Genomic DNA, 16,161 nt, shown 5'->3' on the forward strand with positions numbered 1-16,161 from the left:
TGGTTGTTTTTTTTTTTGTTGTTTTTTTTTTTTGTTTGTTTGTTTGTGTTTTATTTTTGTTTTTGTAAACAACAGATACAGAACGCAGAATCTCAAGTGTTCAAAAATCATTCAGAAACACAGTCACGTGGCCATGCCACTCACATATTTACATCTAGGGTGGAGAAAACTGGGAAACAGTAGTATTGCAGCCGGGTGGGAAAGAAGGAATCCCTGGTCTGCAGCATGGTAGAGACCAAACCATAGACCTGAGTGAGTCTTGGTAGTGACAGCAGCTGCCGAGGGAGGAGAAGAGTGGGAAACAGAGAGCAAACAGAGACAGAACAGTATGAGACCCTTTGAATGAAAGCATGAGGGAGCGGGTGATAAGGAAAGAATCCAGCAGGCTAGAGTTGGGATAGGAGAGCGAACAGGACATGGATCTCTGGCAGAAGTTGCAAAGATAAGGGGCATTAGAGGTTTAGTGGCAGGCTCATTTTCATTGAGTGAGGTAGAAGGTCCAACAGATTGAAGTCCAGTGTCCCAGAGGGTCAACAAGGACCTAAGACAGCTCAGGCTAGTCAGGAGATTGTCATCCAAGGATCTAGGGGCATAGGGTGAGTGGGGGCAAGCAGTTCCTTATGTCGTTACGCGGGAACAGGTGCCAGAGGACAGAGACCGAGACATGTAGATGCTCAGTACTGGGGCTTTGGGGCAAGGCTGAAAGGCAAGAAACAACAGTCAAGACTCAAGGAAAATGGCCAGAAGTGAGGGGCTTATTGATAGGATGAAGGATCCCCCACCCCACCTCCGATCCTCCAGTAGGAAAAGTGGCAGCGTTGGAAAATACAGGGTCCCAGCATTTCTCAGACTGCCCTCAGGTGGGAGAAAATGCTAGGAGGGCTTGCTGAGTCACGCAGCACCAAAGTTGTGAAAGGGCATTCAAGAGCCAGGTTTGAGCGGAGGAGACATGCCATGTGAGCAGTGGCCAAGCGGCACGGTGGAAGTTACTCGCACCATGCAGGCATGGCATCCACATGGGAAGTTTTATTATTAAAGGGGAAGGGGAGAGGGAATAGAGAAAGAAAGAGAGGGAAAGAGAGAGGGAGAGAAAGGAGAGCAGAGGTGCTCACAGCTTTGTAAAAAGAGAGAGGGAGAGAGGAAGAAGAAGGGGAAGGGTTTTTCCCTGTTGAAGTGGGCTTTACATGAGATGACGTCAGGAGGGCAGGTCCCCAAGGGGCTGGCCTGAATGCCAACAGACATTACATAGTTCACACAAACAAACAAACTTAAGCAATTTATTATAATTAAATCCCAATGTCACTTTCATGTACTTTTTTCGTCTTTTATTGTAATAGATTTCCAGAAATGAAACGCTTGTTTCCTGCTGTGGGATGTTCAAGTATGTCAAATGTCTTGCTCTGATTGGTTAAAATAAAACACTGGTTGGCCAGTAGCCAGGCAGGAAGTATAGGTGGGACAAGCAGAGAGAATTCTGGGAAATGGAAGGCGAAAGCAGAGAGAGATACTGCCAGCCACCACCATGACAAGAGATATGTAAAGTACAGTTAAGCCACGAGAGTGATTTAAGATAGAAGAAGTAGATAACAAGAAGCCTGCCACGGCCATACAGTTTATAAATAATATAAGTGTCTGAGTGATTATTTTATACATGGGTTGTGGTTCCGCAGGGGCTTGGTGGCACCTGGAGAGAAGCTCTCAAACAACAGTTTCCAATCAAATCATTCTGATTAGCTTCATCACCGTCGATCTTCATTTTCTCTCTTTATAATAACAGCATCCTGTTACTATAAACATATATATTTAACCCATATCAATCATTATCTCCAGAACTTCATCTTCAAGAGTATTTCAAATGGAATTACACATTCTACATATTTGAAACATATTCCTCCACTAAAGCACAACTCATGGCAGAAATATATAAGCTGCTGAATGTATCAACAATATTTTATTTTTCTAAATTAACCCACATCGTAGCAGTGCAGCTGCTGTAAACATCTATGAAGAGGCTATTGTAAAGGCATGGCTTTTATTTCTCAACACATAAGTGTAGTATTCCTTTGCTACTTATAAAATACATGAAACTCCTACAGGAACTTCCTAGCTGCTTTTCTGAGTCTGAGGACATATAAGTAATGTCTGAAAGAAGTCTGTTTGATGCCAGCAGAAAAGGGTGGTATTAGGAAGAGATATCAGCCTACCAAAGCAGGCTTTCTCTGCGTACCATGCTGGTTAGCTTGGCCACTTGACACATTTTAAGTTACTTTCACGAAAATTCTGACTTTATATCTATCTTCTGTGTTTGATCTTAATTGATATTTCTCTCCCCTCTTAGCTTCATACTCTTTCCTTAAATATAATAGATTAATTAATTAATAAGCAAATCTTGTTTATCCTCCTTGGTTAAACCTTCCTTCTCATTGGTTCCAGTGCCTCCAGTTTTTTTGTTTGTTTGTTTCTTTTTGTTTGTTTTTGAGACATGGCTTCTCCATGTAGTCCCAGCTGTTCAGGAACTCACTAGATCCTCCTGACTTTGCCTCAAGAGCACTTGGGTTAAAGTTGTGTGCCACCACACCTGGGCCAGTGTCCAAAGTTTTGTGTTATTGTTGTAAAACATTCTCATTTTTTACTCCAGTGGATATCCTTGATTTTTTTTCCCATTTCCCGCATTCTATTTCCTTGTTATTATGGCCCCGAAATGAGTTAGAAATTCCAATTATCTAGCAATAATCCATCCTTCACATCACATATTATATATGTCACTGCTTCCTGGCAACTACACTGCTTTATCATTATACAGATCATTTATTACAACTGTCACCAAAGTTGAAAGCAGAATGGGAGATGTCAAGGGCTGAGGCGCATAGAAGGGGTGAGCAGTGGGGAAAGTTGACCAGTAGGTACTAAGTCACAAGTAAGAGCAAAAAGTTCCAGTGTGGGCTGGAGATATGGCTCAGTAGTTAAGAACAACAACTGTTGTTTTCAGAGAGCCAAAAGTTGCTCTCACATGGTTGTTGCAGGTGTCTGTAACTCCTTCTGGACTCCATGGGGACTGAACACACATGGTGAAAGGACATACACACAGGCAAAACACGTGTAATTAAAGGACTGTTTTAAGTTATTCTAGAATGATATTCTATAGTGTCTGGAGATAACAGTAAAATACTATGTATTTAAGAGTATTGAAGGAATTATTCTTTCTTTATTTTTATTAATTTATTTATTTCACATCTCAACTACAACCTCCCCTTCCTCCCCCTCCTAATCCACCTCTCCTCTATATCAACTTAGAAATGGGCAGGCCTCCCATGGAATTATTTTAAGGGTTTTCACCACAAAGGAATGTCAGTGAAATAAATGGTTAAGCTGACATAAACATTCTATATGTAATGTGTACACCAATCAAAATATTATATAACATTCCATTAAAATGTTTACTTACTATGTATTTTATGTGTCAGTTAAGACTAAGTTAGAAATACATATTTTTTAAACTCTATTCTTTGAATTTCATTTGTGTAGCAAATGCCATAACTATGTCCTTGGTCACTGGTGGCTTTCCTTAATGGATGACTTTTGCTGACCTTCCCTGTGTCATTATAATTCTCCACCCAGGCTATATACCTGAGCTTTCTCCTCCATCACTGACTTCGTTGTCACTCTCTTATTTGTAAAAACCTGTAGGATACCGTAAAAACCTTTCCATAAGGAATGAAAGGCACTATGTTGGAATGTACTTAAAGTACATGTGTGGTGTTTCCATTGGTTAAGGGGGATTGAAGTTTATGAGCATAATGGCCTTTAATACATCACATGTTTCTTCTGAACACAATAAAAAAAACTCTGTTGTGTGTTGTTGGTTGTTTTATCTCTTACTCTTGGCCCTTTTGGGGGCCCACAACCCAACTCCCAAGTAAATCACACATGGAGGTTTATTCTTAATTATGAACGTTCAGGCTCGTCTTAACTTCTTTCTAGCCAGCTTTTTCTTTTCTTTTCTTTTCTTTTCTTTTCTTTTCTTTTCTTTTCTTTTCTTTTCTTTTCTTTCTCTCTCTCTCTCTCTCTCTCTCTCTCTCTCTCTCTCTCTCTCTCCTTCCCTCCTTCTCTCTCTCCCCCTCCCTCCCTCTCTCTTTCTTTCTTTCTTTCTTTTTTTTCTTTTTTTTGTTTTTTTGAGACAGGGTGTCTCTGTGTAGCTTTACGCCTTTCCTGGAACTCGCTTTGGAGACAAGGCTGGCCTCAAACTCACAGAGATCCACCTGCCTCTGCCTTCCAAGTGCTGGTATTAAAGGCATGCGCCGCCATCACCGCCCGGCAAGGTAACTTTTCTTAACTTTAAATTATCCCATCTACTTTTTGCCTCTGGGCTTTTTCCTTTTTTAAATTTCTGTAAATCTTACTTTCACTCTTTCTCCATGGCTGGCTGTGTAACTGGGTGGCTGGGTGGCTAGGTGGCTGGGTGGCTGGCCCCCAATGTCCTCCTCCTTGATCCATCTCTCTCTTTCTTCTTTCTTCCCAGATTTCTCCTATTTATTCTCTCTGCCTGACAGCCCCACCTACCCTTTCTCCTGCCTTAATATTGGCTGTTCAGCTCTTTATTAGACCATCAAGAGTTTTAGACAGGCAAAGAAACATAGCTTCACAGAGTTAAACAAAAATAAAAGAATGCAATACATCTTTGCATTATTAAATAAATGTTCCAGAGCATAAGCAAATGTAACACATCTTAAAATAATATTCTACAGTTGTGTAAATAACTAGACAAGAAATCTGTTTATGAAGTGGATTTTCTAAGAATGAAGTACATTCAGATATATGTAATATAAATATAAATATGAACAGATAAATACATAGAAAATGAACAAGAAGTTGTATAAAATTGTCTAATACACCCCAGGATGAATTAGAAAAGGTGCAGCTCATAGAAGACAATCTAACCTTGGCATCACACTTGGAAGGAGAGCTGCTTTTGAGCAGTGAGAAAAGAGTGTGTATTGGATGCAGGGGTTAGAGACAGGAGGAAAGAACACAAAGGAAGAAAAAGAGCAGGAAAACATAAACATGTGAAACTGAGAATAAGTGTCATTTTGATTCTGGTGTAGGCTTAATAATCGATGAAATTCTGAAAGTTACAAGTATAGTGGTAAGAATACAACATTTGAAATGTTATATTTAAATTTTCATAAAGAAAAGGAGAATAGACTCCTAAACTTCTTTCTTTCTTTCTTCCTTTCTTCCTTTCTTCCTTCCCTCCCTCCCTTGTTTGTTTGTTTGTTTGTTTGTTTCTTTCTTTCTTTCTTTTCTGAGACAGGGTTTCTCTGTACCTTTGCGCATTTCCTGGAACTCACTTTATAGACCAGGCTGGTCTAGAACTCACAGAGATCCGCCTGCCTCTGCCTCCCGAGTGCTGAGATTAAAGGCATATGCCACCACCTCCCGGCCCTAAAATTCTTTAAAATCAATAAATTGTATCACAGTCTCATATTTTAAAAAATTCCCTTATTTTGCTCACCATTATATAAAACTTAACTCTTTATGCCTTTCTTTCCGTCTTGCTCACTTTGTCAGTTAACAGGTAGTACATTCCTTGCAGCATTAGAATATTAGATTTGTCTTAACCAGAAATGTATCTGCTCCTTAATGTGGCCATTACTATTTTAAACTGAAAATTTTAGCATTGGTTTATCTCTAATGATAAGAATAATATGTTATGTTTGGAGTAGTTGTGCTTTTATCTGCTGCAATTTCATAGTAATTAATACAAGTCCTTCAAATACAGATCTATTACTTCCATGACCTCAGATGCAATGTTTACAGCAGAACAGAGGGAGATACAGACACAGATCTAGCTTGAGAACTTTTGTGTGAGCTGAAGTTGCACATAGAATATTCTGTTCATATTTGTTGTTCAGTGTTGGGGAGTCAAACAAAAGCTTCTCCACATGAGGCATGCACCCTACCACTGAGTCCCATTACCAAGTCCCGTAAGTTGAATAATCTGTACAGGTAGTTGAAACAGGGAAATTATTGAGGTTTATCAGATACTAAAACTTGTCTGAATTTGAAAGTGAAATTGAAAGGGGGAGAAGCCAGCCAAGCACCAGCCATCTCTGCCCACTCCCACCTCCTCCCACACCTCCTGCTTTTCTGTGCATATGCATGTTTCAGTTAAATCACTGACAAGGAAACCACCAGCCTTATGTTTTCACTAATGTTAGGAGCAGCCCATAGAATTTGTAATGTTAAGCATAACAGCTGATCATACTATAGAGGAGAAGAAAAGGACAAAAAAATGGTGCCATTAACCATGCAAATGTGTGCCACATCTGTACAAAATTGTCATTTGCCTGAATGCAGCAAAGGCAAGTGGGATTACTGTCATTAGCGTGATGCTGTTTTCACTGCTATATTGTACTTAAGGTTGGGTGGGTGTTTCCATTTATAATGCCCCCCTTCTTTTTTAGGAGTTTATAATTTGGTTGTAATAATCTGCTTTTTGATGAAACATTACTACAAGTTCACAGAAGGGGAGCGATTTTTAATTACAAATTTGGATTCAGATTCGTGCAGCCATATTTCAACTAGGGAAAGACGTTTAAGAACACAAACAAAAATGTTATTTCCTTCCAAAATCTAGTACTTTAGCCTCAGTGTGTTAGTGAAATATGCTATTTGCTTTATTTTAGTATTTTTGTTAGGTTTTAATAAAAGACTATACTGTTAAAAATTGCTGATTTTAATTTTTGAAAAACTTCTTGTAATTACTTGAAATAAATCTCTTTTAAAATGTTTTATCATATGAACTCTTGATAAATTTTATAATTTGTGTTAATTTTGAGTTCTAGTAGACTCTTAAGGAGACAGGCAATATGTAGGTATTAGAGAAACACTAAAATCAAAGTTTCCTATGTGTATGTGAATGGCAGACCACTTCAGCATTGGGACAGCTTGGCAAGTAACTTAAAAGACCTCAACTGAATGCTATGATCAAAGATGCAGTTGTAAATAACAATGATGAACTAGGCACCGGCTTTTAAGGGAAGGTGACTATGCACACATATTCGGAACTCTCAGTAGAATATACAAACTTTATATTATAATAAGAAGGACATTGTGTGAAAGTATGTAAGTATATATGTATGTTTTGTTATACAATAATGGCTAAGAACAGAAATTAGAATAATCAATGCAATAATTGGTGATTATGATAATTAAGATTGTTGGTCTGCTTGTGTGTGCTGGCTTTCCATTATTACTAGGACATAACACCTGTGGTAGTTAAAGAGGAATACTTTATTTTAGTGCACAGTTTCAGGGCATTCATTGTATCATCATCACATCTTCTTCCATTGTTTCTAGTTCTGTGGCAATTCAGAACAGCAAAGCAGAAGGATGTGAAAGAGGATTGCTACTCATCACAACAACCAGAAAGCAGAAGACAAAGGAAAGGAATAAGGGGGATCTTGTAAAGGCCATTCCCAGTGATCTACTATCTTGTTCAGCAATCAGCACATCAGTGATTCAACCCACTGATGAGGGTAACATCCTCATGACAAGTGACACAACTACCTCCCAGGAGTGCCAAAACCTGGGAGCTGAGGCTTCAATATGTGAGTTTTTGGAGGTTATTTCATATCTAAATAGTTATACCTCTGAAAAAAGATAATCATTTAAGTAATTCTGATGGCATTCTATATTTACAGAGCATGTATCCACACACATTTGTAGATGTTTTCATACGATCTGGTCAGAAGCAGAAAACAATGTTTTCTGTGTTGTTGTTGCTGTGTTTATTCATTCATTCATTCATTTATTTATTTATGTATTTATTTATTTGTGGTGTGTGTGGTGTGTGTGTGGTGTGTGTGTTTTGGTTTTTGGCATGAGCAGGTTGGAGACAGGCTGTAAGAAGTAGAGAAGTGGTTTAGGTTGGCAACAAAGGGGCTTACACACTATCTAGAACCAAAGGACAACAAGAAGAAAATTATTTAAATGTTGAGAAAGTGCTTAGCAGAAGCTCTTTCTTTGCTCAAAATAAATTACCTTCATAAGGTCATTTCTTAGAAGGAGCATTGAACAGTAGGGGTGTACACCTGCTTCCATCTTCTTCCATATTGCTGGGATGCTCATGGCAGCCATTAGAGGCCAAAAGAAGACAGCAAAGGTAGCATTGATGAATTTGTTTGATGCATATACCAGTATATAAGTTATTTGTCTGAATGTCCATGTTTACACACTCTAATAGTTTACTCAAACTTTGATTACTTCTTCATTTCAAAAATAAGTTCCATAGAGCTTGCTATAGAGTACACAGGCAGTCTTTAAATTAAACTTGTTACAAAATGACCTATGCTGAGTACATGAACAAAATGTGATGAGGAGAGAATACCCATAAATAAATATATTTAATATTGGCCTAATAACTTTATCAGAGCTCTGAATTAACTCCAATAAAGAAATGAACAGTAAAATATGCATCTACAATGTATGAAAGAAAGTCACCTAGAATAAATGACATTTTCCTTAAGTAGTCAGCAGCTTCCATAGGCAGAACATACACTCTTCCACCTGTAGGAAATGCTCTGTGGTATAAGAATTGTTAGTGGCAAAGCCTGTAAAGGATTGCTCCTTATGAGAAGAGTCTAAGTGAAAATAGCAAGTAAGTTGCTCTCTTCAGGAAGGAACAAAAGGGACCTTTATAAAGAACTTGTTTTTATTGAATGTGAAAGGATGCTTTGCAAGTTTCAGAATCAAGGGGTAACAAATCCACAGCAGCTGGTTAGAAAGGTTGGATGACTTCTGTAATTATTTTGGACTAGTTTTGATAGGCACTTGGGGTGAGACAATCACACTGGAAACAGAATGATTGCACCGATATTCACTATTATGACAAGGACTTAAATAGAATGGCAACAGTGATGTAGAAAAGAGGCACCAAAATGAAAGATTTCCAAGAGGATTTCTGACTTTTGAGTATTTCAACATTGCATTTAATTTCAGATTGTGGTCTCAGATCAACATGAAAGAAAAAAAGAAACATTTAGATGTTCAGGTGTATCGCCATCTAGTATCATGTTTGGCTGAATGTAAGTTTCTTCCAATATGCTTTTACAAAGCCAAGGGAGGCCGATCGCTTTCTCCTCTGCCTCCCTGCAGTTCCAACAAGTATCATTATCTCTAATCCCAGGCTTGCTTGTCCTGCTGAGCAACCAATAGCTATTAAAGATAGCTTTTTGCAGTATTAACTGAAGCCCTCAGTCCAGCGGCAGCATGTGGATATTTGCTGTATTTTAAGCCACATTGTTGGAAGGGCTGGCTGAAATTTATTTAAGAAACTTTTGATATAAAAAGCATTCATCATAATAGGCTTGAAAACTTATAGAAGTTGTATGCTTTATTGTTTGGGGATTCACATTGATTAAGAAAACAATTTTTATGCCTCTGTGTAAATTGGTTTTAAAGAGTTAGAAATTATTAATGTCATAATAATAATGACAAAGACATTACTAGGCCTAGTGCAATTTAAAACTTGTAAGTAAAAGCAAAACTAAGACATTATTAAAATATTATAAAGGACAACTCTCTTGTAAAGATGTATACAGACATGAATTTCTTATAATCTGTCAAGGCTAAATTCATTTTCCCTTTTACTCTTTCATCTTTATAATTACTATGACACACAATACCATTCTTGGATGGAAAAACTGAGAATGAGTTTTGGCCTGACTTTGAAAGAGCTGAAGAAATGATCCCATGAGAAAGTCACTTAGTTCTCTGTTTCTCCATTGATGACACCGATTAGTTTTTGAAAAAGGACCTGTTTATAATGAATGCTCTTTTCAAACAACTGGTATGCTTTTTTATTCAGTTTTGAATACTCTATGTCAATAGTATAAGGTACTTTCAAAAATTAAATATTCAAAATATAAATGTACTATAACTTCATAAATTGAGTTTTTAAAAGTTGTTATATTTCAAAATGAGAATATGTAAAGATGAAGGCCTTATCTGAATAACTTTAGGAACTTAAACAAATGGTTATATATACCTGAACATATATCTCTACACAAGGTTATATGCACTGTACACATACACCTACACACACATACTCACACATACATGTCAATTAGCAGGCATAGTTTCAAACATCTGGATCTTTTGCATCATAGGGACCAAAACACTCAGATGTTTTCACCAAGTTTAACTGCTAGGCATATTTTCAAGACATCCCCTGAGAATCTCAATGCTATTAACCCCAAAGAAGGGTGTGTGTGTGTGTGTGTGTGTGTGTGTGTGTGTGTGTGTGTGTGTGTTTAAGTATTTGGGTGAATATATTTGCATGTGTTAGAGAGAGAAAAGAGAGTTGGTGGAGAGGGAGATAGAGGGAGGGAGGAGATGGAGGGGGGAGAGAGAGAGGGAGAGCACATAAGTAAGCATGTGCAGATTGAGGAGGAAAGAGAAGGGACAGAATGAAATATGGAAAGAAAATGAACCACTTTTCATTGCCATAGAATATAATACAGTACATCTCTCAACCATTTGTTGAAGAAATTAAGATAAATTTTCCATTTGTTCTGGATACTTTCATCTTAACTTTAGTTTTTGATTTATAGGAATGATTTATCATTAAACACCTTTTTATAAGGTGTTCATTTCAAACCTATTTTTTGTCCATTGTTCAGTGTATGTATATTTTCTGTGTCTTGCATCTTTCTCTGTATTTTCTCCTATTTGATGTCCTACTCTTAAATATGTGTAGGCACACATAGTCCTTTCCCTCACTCTCTCTCTCTCTCTCTGTGTGTGTGTGTGTGTGTGTGAGAGAGAGAGAGAGAGACAGAGAGAGACAGAGAGACAGAGAGAAACAGAGAGAGAGAGAGAGACAGAGAGAGAGAGAGAGACAGAGAGAGAGACAGAGAGAGACAGAGAGAGAGAGAGAGAGAGAGAGAGAGAGAGAGAGAGAGAGAGCACACTGGAAATGGGTAGGAAGAATCCTTTTAGTGAACTTGGCACCACTTGGCTCACCAAAGAAATCTGCTTTCTTTACTTGTCATTTCCAGTTACTGTGAAAGAAAAGCTCTTAAAAATGCATGACTTCATGCAGCAAAATATGTCAAAAATGGTGCAAAATAATACAATCCTGAGAACCATAGGGGGTGGGAGGGAACAGCCAAAAGAATTACTGGTATTTTCTTCTTCTGTATCCCATATTTATAGTCAGTGCCATCAAGGCACACCAGGAACATGTGTGAGATGCAGTCATTTTCTCCAAATAAGTTTTGCTAAAATTACTACATTTACTACAGTTACACTTATTAATTTTCTCAATATGTACTGCCCGGGTACCTACGTCTAAAAGTTCACACATTTTCATGGAGGCAATTCTTGATGCATTCATAAGATGAAGTAGGATGCTGTTGAGTAGAGGTTCAGGATTCACTGGTGCAGCATTTGGGGAATAAAACTAATAGAAATAATACTCAGAAAAAATTATGCATTTTAAATGAAAAGTTTATTTGAATCTATAAGCAGGCACTGAGAAATAGTATATGACAAAAATCATTTCTCAGTTATGCTGATACTTTGAAGTTGTGGTCAGTGCACACTTTATTAAAATGCTCTGAGTTATTAACAACTTTGGTAGAATAAAATATGTTTAGTGTCTTAATACATTCTTGAGTTATTGTTTATATCATGTACTTATTCACAGGGAAAATAGACTTAATTTGTATTCTAAAAAGTCTACTAGTTGGAAGATTAGCTTTTTGATTTCTTAAAAATGCTGGTTGAGTTTGTACCTTCAAAGTCACATTCTACTTTACTTATTAGTGATAAAAAGTTCAATAGAATATATTCATAAATTTATAAAAACAAATGTATCTTTACATATTCCATTTCAATAAATTGGTGTATAACTTCATGCTCTTTGACCTCAATGCATTGTCTGTGTGTCGGCATTGGATCTGACCAACAAGATGATGAGCTGAGATTTTACAAGTCTGGGAACTGCTTTCAAACATGGTTTTATTCCTGAACAACTCTTAGTCTGTTAGAATTAGAATTTCATGATAAATTGTACTTCATTCTGGAACTTTGTAAAGATACAAATTTAAGTAAATTGTCATAATCTTCTCAGCATCAAATTATTTATGGGGCTAAGTATATTTGAAGGTATTTTCTTTGTAAGTTCCGGCCTGTGAGATCTGTTAAGTATAAGTAAACAGTTGACAAGGAACTCCCTCTTGTGGTCAAACATTCTTAATTAGAAAAAGAGATTTGTCCTTAGCTGATGGTCTGGATTATTAAAGCATGGGTCACTTGTAACCATTAAGATTAACAGTACTGATACAAGTGGTTTTACTGAAGCAATTCATTGCAAATTAGAGCTGACTTCTGGAACATATGCTCTCAATTTTCTCTAAAGCAGAGTTTTACGCTGCTGTTCCAGATAAATCCACTTTGACTTAAAATTCTCAAGGTTACCCGTTCCTTTAGAATATCAATCATGGCATTAAAAAAATTACACACACATGACAAACACAGAAAATATATATGTTTGTAGCACAATGCATTTACACTTGAGCTTTATAAGAAATTTATATCTCTTTGTTTGCATCTCGATATTTTGTTTTCTAATAATTTCTGAAATTGTATAGCTGCTAAATATTCATATAAAAAGAGGAGAAACTTTTTCCATATGCTGTTAACCAATGAGCTCCCAAAGTACACATAGCAACTGACTCTGTTTTCAGGGGCTCTGTAAGCTTAATATCAAATTAGACATGTCTCGCACACTTAGTATCAAAAAGACAAATTACTAGACACACAATGAACCTGACAGATTGCGGAGTTTTTCCTGGTCATTGGACTTAAATATTGCCTCCAACTACCTCACAAGATTGGTTATAGATAAATACCAACTCCTAATTTGGAGTATGTAATTTACTTTTATGAGAACAAATCAAAAGCTGATACTTAGGTACTCAGTGTTTAGATGCTAGCCTCACAGCACATCAAAGATTGGGAAGAAGGTCTGACTCTCAGGGCAGGTCAGTGCTGCCAGGCCAAATGTCACCAGTTCAGCATGAACCCACTTATTTAGTTTGTGACTTTCCATATGAGCATGAAATGTCTCCGAAGTAAGACTAATGGGAGAAGGGAAGAATGGGAAAGGAACAAAAGAAATGTGGAAGGGATGGAAAGGAAGAAGTCATGTGACTTGTATAAGTTGTCAAGAACTACCTGCATATGTCAAGTTCTGCTCTGTATACATACTGGTTTAAACACTCCTTTGCTGCCTAAAATTAAATTTGTATCTACTAATGACAAGCTCATGATTTTCTTACATAAGCTAAGGGATATTACACATAAAAGTATCAGTTTGTCTTTAATTACTGTTCATATTTGGTGGTTGCTCTCATTATTAAGCTCTATTCACTGTCGTATATTTTCCATCTTGTTTTTCTTTTTTTAAAAAAAATTGTGTATTTTCTTTTCTTTTATTTATTTGTTTGTTTATTTATTTATTTCAGCCATGGGTTCCCCTGTCCTCCCCCCTCCCGCCCCCACCTTCCCCCCAGACCCTCCCCTCCATTCCCATCTCCTCTAGGACCAAGACTCCACTGGAGATTCATTTAAACCTGGTGGATTCAGTACAGGCAGGTCCAGTCCCCTCCTTCCAGGCTGAGCAAAGTGTCCCTGTGTAAGCCCAAGGTTCCAAACAGCCAGCTCATGCACTAAGGACAGGTCCTGGTCCCACAACCTGGATGCCTCCCAAGCAGTTCAAGCTATTCAATTGTTTCACTTATCCAGAGGGCCTGATCCAGCTGGGGGCTCCACAGCCTTTGGTTCATAATTCATGTGCTTCCATTCGATTGGCTATTTGTCCCTGTGCTTTTTGCAATCTTGGATTCAACAATTCACACTCTTGCAGTCCCTCCTCCTTCTCGACAGTTGGACACCAGGAGCTCCACCTGGGGCCTGGCTGAGGATCTCTGCATCCACTTCCTTCAGTTATTGGATGAGAGATTCAAGACAACTGCTAGGGTGTTTAGTCATCTGATCACCAGACTAGGTCACATCAGGCCCTCCCTCGACCACTGCCAGCAGTCTACAGAGGATATATCATTGTGGATTTCTGGGGACCTCAAGAGCACTCTGCCTATTCCTGTTCTCATGTGGTCTTCATTTATCATGGTTTGTTATTCCTCGTTCACCCTTTCTGATCTTGATCCAGTTGGGATCTCCTGCTCCCCTAAGCTTTCTTTCCCTCAAATCTTGCCCTTCATTACTCCCACACTCGTCTAGGATGTTCATGTAGATCTCATCCAATTCTCTGTCATTGGGTGATCCCTGGGTCTTTCCTAGGGTCCTGTTTTCTAGGTAGCCTTCCTGGAGTTGTATAGCAGTCTAGTCATCAATGTTTTACATCTAGTATCCTCCTATGAGTCTGGGTTACCTCACTCAGGATGATTTTTTCTACATCCATCCATTTGCCTGCAAACCTCATGATGTCATTGTTTTTCTCTGCTGAGTAGTACTCCATTGTGTATATGTACCATATTTTCTTTATCCATTCTTCAGTTGAAGGGCATCTAGGATGTTTCCAGGTTCTGGCTATTACAAACAATGCTGCTATGAACATAGCTGAGCAAATGCCCTTGTGGTATGATTGAGCATTCCTTGGGTATATGCCCAAGAGTGCTACAGCTGGGTCTTGGGGGAGATGGATTCCCAATTTTCTAAGGAAGCACCATATTGATTTCCAAAGTGGCTGTACAAGTTTGCATTCCACCAGCAGTGGAGGAGAGTTCCCCTTGCTCCACATCCTTTCTAGCATATGTTGTCTTCTGTGTTTTTGATCGTAGCCACTCTGACAGGTGTAAGGAGGTATCTCAGAGTCATTTTGATTTGCATTTCCCAGATAATTAAGGATGTTGAGCAATTCCTTAAATGTCTTTCAGCCATTTGAACTTCCTCTGTGGAGAATTCTCTGTTTAGTTCTATAGCCCATTTCTTAATTGGACTGTTGGGCATTTTGATGTCTAATTTCTTGAGTTCTTTATATATTGTGGATATCAGCCCTCTGTCAGATGTGGGGTTGGTGAAGACCTTTTCCCATTCTGTAGGCTGTTGCTTTCAAAACAATTATCCACCATGATCAAGTAGGCTTCATCCCAGGGATGCAAGTGTGGTTCAACATACCAAAGTCCATCAATGTAATACACCATATAAACAAACTCAAAGAAAAAAAAAACCACATGATCATCTCACTAGATGCAGAAAAGGCATTTGACAAAATCCAACACCCCTTTGTGATAAAGGTCTTGGAGTGATCAGGAATACAGGGAACCTACCTAAACATAATAAAGGCAATCTACAGCAAGCCAACAGCCAACATCAAATTAAATGGAGAGAAACTCAAAGCAATACCACTAAAATCAGGAACAAGGCAAGGCTGTCCCCTCTCCCCATACTTATTCAATATAGTACTTGAACTTCTAGCCAGAGCTATAAGACAACACAAAGAGATTAAGGGGATACAAATTGGAAAGGAAGAAGTCAAGCTCTCCCTATTTGCAGATGACATGATAGTATACATGAGTGACCCCAAAAATTCAACCTAGGAACTGATACAGCTTATAAAAACCTTCAGCAACAAAGCAGGATACAAGATCAACTCAAAAAAAAAATCAGTAACCCCCCTATATACAAAAGACAAACAGGCTGAGAGGGAAATCAGAGATACATCACCCCTTACAATAGCCACAAATGATATAAAATACCTTGGGGTTACTCTAACTAAGCATGTGAAGGACCTATATGACAAGAAATTTAAGTCCCTGAAAAAAGAAATTGAAGATGTCAGAAAATGGCAAGATCTCCCATGCTCATGGATAGGCAGGATTAACATAGTAAAAATGGTAATCTTACCAAAAGCAATCTACAGATTCAATGCAATCCCCATCAAATTACCAACATAATTCTTCACAGATCTGGAAAGAATAATACTTAACTTCATATGGAAAAACAAAAAACCCAGGATAGCCAAAAGAATCCTGTACAATAAAACAACCTCTGGAGGCATCACGATCCCCGACCTCAACCTCTACTATACAGCCACCATAATAAAAACAGCTTGGTATTGGCATAAAAACCGAC

The 16,161-nt window shown here is 38.0% G+C and overlaps 1 protein-coding gene across 1 annotated transcript in view; it reads left to right on the top strand.

Moving 5' to 3' along the window:
• The window catches only part of LOC118596546 (non-histone chromosomal protein HMG-17-like), a 131,437-nt gene that overhangs the window by 532 nt on the left and 114,744 nt on the right, over positions 1-16,161 (top strand). The window lies entirely within an intron of this gene.

Source organism: Onychomys torridus, chromosome 15, assembly GCF_903995425.1.
Source record: "Onychomys torridus chromosome 15, mOncTor1.1, whole genome shotgun sequence".
Classification (NCBI taxonomy): Eukaryota; Metazoa; Chordata; class Mammalia; order Rodentia; family Cricetidae; genus Onychomys; species Onychomys torridus.